Source organism: Micropterus dolomieu, linkage group LG16 (assembly GCF_021292245.1).
Source record: "Micropterus dolomieu isolate WLL.071019.BEF.003 ecotype Adirondacks linkage group LG16, ASM2129224v1, whole genome shotgun sequence".
Lineage (NCBI taxonomy): Eukaryota > Metazoa > Chordata > Actinopteri > Centrarchiformes > Centrarchidae > Micropterus > Micropterus dolomieu.
In genome coordinates, this window is record NC_060165.1 from 20,123,224 (window position 1) to 20,127,877 (window position 4,654).

Here is a 4,654-nt window from a genome sequence, read left to right on the forward strand (position 1 = left end):
CACTGATGCTGCTCTATGTGTCCTTGTGGGATCAACTTTGCTTTATCAAGTAGTCAGAGACAATTGTAATCAGAAGCCTCAGCTTATTACAAATGCATTGGGGTTCACCAGGCATCAAGCAAAGAAGAAGAACTCACTAAGTGTGAGTCTGACCTTTATACCTGGAGTCTGACTTATTTGTCTCTAAGGCAGACAAGTTGACTGTGTGTGTGTGTGTGTGTGTGTGTGTGTGTGTGTGTGTGTGTGTGTGTGTGTTAACCCCTGGACCATTCTGTGTGGTACTGTTTTTTTTCTTGCATTAGTTCCTGTTTTCTTAGAAAGAAGGCAGACACAGCTAAACCACATTCTCACACAGATATACTGTGTATTTCTTTCTTTCCACTTCCTTTCCTCCCCTGGAGGAAGAAAGACTCGGCGTCACCAGTCATTTTTCTGGGGCTTCAGCCCTGAACATTTGGACTGTCGCCCTGAATGTAGCTCAAAAACAACAACAACAAAACAATTTTTTGTATTGATATGTTACAATCTTCATGATGCAGCCTGTCTTGCAGGTCTTGGAAAAATGGAGGCTATACTCGCAATAATACTACTACATTTTGTTTGAAGTTCATGTGACATGTAAACGTTTACGTGCATTTAGAGTGAACAGAGAAAAGCGAAAAAGAAGAGAGCGCGCACATTGGTTACAACTTCAGGACTTGTCAGCGACTACTAAATTGTCCACAGCAAAAATTTTGATCACAACTATATTTTAATGTTTAAATTTGTCGGTCACTGTCTAGTCAATGTAGTTGCTACACAAACGGTTATCAGTTAAACACCTGACCGCGACACAGACACCTTTGCTCTGTCTGGGACTGCCTCTCTGCTGCAGGATGCTTCCCTCTGTAGCGGCTTAACATGTAGATTTGTGATGAGATTTCTGCCTGATCGCAATGTTCTCAGTTTCCGTTTGCCACCTCCGATGAAGAGCAGCGTGCTGGTCTGATCCAGTACAGCCCCAAACGGGTTCTGTGTCTGTCAAACGGTGTAAGGGGTCCTACCATATCTGCAGAACAATATTGTGATGTACAGAAGAGTACAGGAGAGGTAGATATGTTAAAATATTATGACTTTATTCTCAAAATGTGACCCCCAGACCCCCCCATTACTGTTAAAACTGTTAGTAGTAATTTTAATAATCATAAAACATTTATAACTGTAGCTCATTGACTTATAGGAGGAAAAAAGAGTGAAATGGATGAGGTGATGATTCAGTTAGACAAATAGCAACAGAAAACAAGACAGTTGATAGAGTTGCTGTGAGTTTTGGTTCATAAAAGTAGAGGTAATTTACTGTTGCTTCACAGACTTTACAATGGTGGGGTGGGGTGGTATGAGGTGAAAACATGGAAGAATGGAAGAATTCTGGGCGACAACCCCTCTGGTGGAAAGAGAGGAAAAATAAAAAGATACAATACATGACATCTATGTTTGTCTTGAATTCACAATTTGTGCCGCTACATAGTTAACACAAGTTATGTGAACTTGAAACATGTCACAAGAAAACCATGTACAAATGTAAATGGTCTGTACGCATTTCTAGCGATTTTACACCACATCACATTCAGCCATTCATGTACCGATCTTGAACACTTCCTCCTCGTCTATTTCCAGATATACTTATATGTGCCTAATATTTACTTAGCTTGGAGAGTTTTTCTCATGCTATGTTTTTTGCACTTCGCATACAGGTGTTGTCCTTTATTAATCATGGACGGGACACCAGATCGATGGTAATTAGTTCAGCCTCTAGGATCTCCTATTTTTACAGGTAGAAATCTAAAAAGGAAGGTAACCAAAAATAAATAAATTAACTACGAATGTGTGGTAGTTACACTTCCACCAAATGTGATTTCTTAAGCTGGCTTGGAGAAACAAACTGCATATAAACATTCATTTGAAAATGTTATTTACTTATGGCTCAATTTCAGGACTGGTGGAAAGAGTGAGTAGAAGATGCTGGAGTGTTCAGTCTGCTTCCAGCGGTGTAACTGTGTTCTGAATGGGCAAATCCAGGTGAACAGGTTTAGAGATGCACTTTGCTTTTCCATCTAGAGTTGAGTATTTAGAGCATTTTTTGCTGCATCCCTGGATCCCTGGATCCATATGCCATTGGATCGGAGCTCATTCATGGTCATTCCCCGACCCTGATGGTGCACTCTTTCATGATAGTGCTTGGCGAGTAATGCCGATGCGTGACTGTCTCTTGGGAGGGTAACTGGATCATGACTTCATGACGAAGATCATGAGTTAAGCATCCTCCCACTGAAGGCACTGCATTTTGCTTGTTGATTATGCTGAGCTCTGCTTCACTCCTTTCTTCTAAACTGGTGCTTTCACAAGACTTTGGCTCAAGGCCTTTGGTTTGGAGAACTTTTGTAGGCGATCTAACAGGACACATGAACCTGGGCTTCTTGAGCTCTGGATCACTACTTGCGATCTTTCCACCTTGACTACTCAGCTTGGTAGCCCTTTCTGCCTAGTTAAGTCTCTGCCCTTGAATCAGTTAATAGCTACAAGTTGCTCTGCTGCATAACTTCTTGAGGCATGATCTGCTGGATTCTCTTCAGAAGTCACATACTTTTATTGTGCAGTCTTTGCTTGATGCGTTCCACACGAAGACTGTATATAAAAGGTTCCACACAGTTTGCTACAAACACATGAAATCTTCTGACTTCTTTATTAAATATAATGTTTATTTTCAGATTAATAATTTTATATAGGGGTGCGTACCAGAATAGGTTTACATGATATAATTTTACACCATATTTTTGTCTTCCAGCACCTTGATGCAGCACCTCTTTTCACCCTGTGTGTTGAAGGCTCTGTTGGCAGTACTATCTTCACTTAGGGAAACCACTCTTGAAACAAGAGAAATTGTTAGCCAATTTGTTAATTCAGTCTCATTAAATATACTAAAACAGAAATTAGGAATTTTGTTTCATAATTAAATTACTAGCTATAACAAAATTACCATCAGTAGATAGTGGGTTGAAGGATTTGGAGTTCTATGCAGCGTAGGTTGGTAATATATTGATTGTTATGCAATATTAAAAGAAACCAGCATGTATATACACAAGCATTTTATTTACAAAATGAACAAGGCAAAAACACACAAGATCAAACTAACTACAATTCAATAAGAAAAAAAAAAAGACAAAGAGATCTGTGTTACTGATAAAGTGGTGTGTGTAGTGTAGTGTGTGTGTGTGTGTGTGTGTGTGTGTGTGTGTGTGTGGGGGGGGGGGGGGGGGGGGGGGGGGGGGGGGGGGGGGGGGGGGGGTTTCAAAGGTGTTATGCAGCATGGAAAGACTGAGTGTCTGTGTGAAACATAGCTGAGTTGAGTTGGCGTTGTTGGTTGATCTCAAACCAATTTGGTCAGATTGGTTTGAGATCAACCAACAATTTCATGATATCTTTTTTTAATTACATTTTTGCTTAACCTTAAGAAATGTATCATATAGAAATCATATTACAGGTATTAATTGATTTATAATTACTTGGTTTAAGTAGTTTGATGTGATTATAACCTTGCTTTAATGTTAAAGAAATGGTTTGATCCTAGTATGACAAAGTTTGATGATAGTATGACATTATGAAAAAGTATTTTAATGAATTAATTTAATTTGATTTTGATATATGGTACAAATGTGTCTAATGCTTATCATGTATTTTGCCTGTTTTTTGTATTTTACTCTGTTTAGCCTGGTTCAACTGCATGATTTACCATTTGAATAATTTCATTGGCGTTTCATTTATCATTTATCACTGAACTTTGACAACTTTAAGAAAAGTGAGGAGAATGCATTTGCAGAAATAGGCAGACAGATATCTTCTGTGTTCATGTGAACCGTATTTTTTGTGATGTGGAAAACAGACCAATTACGGTGAGACTGACTGTGGCTAGTCTGTCTGGACATTAGAGATCTACCAAACTCAGCTAACATGGATCATGAGATATACTGTCACATCCTGTCTGTTTATGTATAAAAGTTGCAGGTTTTGTGTATTTACCTTTTTTTTTTTGGCTAATTATACTTTTATAAGACACTTAGAGTAAAGAATCTCTAAGAGATTTCCTCTCTATATGCACTCTTTCATGTGTTCCTATTATTTTGGTAAATCTTTTTACCTATGTGTGCTGTGCATAAGTATTGAATATATTCTGAATAAATGTATTTTTTATATTCAATTCAATTCAATTCAATTTTATTTATATAGCGCCAAATCACAACAACAGTTATCTCACAGCGCTTTTCATAAAAGAGCAGGTCTAGACCGTACTCTGTGATGATATTTACAGAAGCCCAACAGTTCCCACCAAGAGCAAGCACTAGGCGACAGAGGCAAGGAAAAACTTCCTTTTAAGAGGCAGAAACCTCGAGCAGAACCATGGCTCAGGGTGGGCGGCCATCTGCCTCGACCGGTTGGGGTGAGAGAGAGAGAGAGAGAGAGAGAGAGAGAGAGAGAGGGATGTAAGGAGAGAGAGAGGGGAGGGAGGCAGCCTACACAATATACACACAGAGGTACAGACAGTGAAGGTAATGTTGCTATAAACTAAATGAAAAATGGTACAGATATGTATAATAGTGTTAATGGTAACCATCGTAAT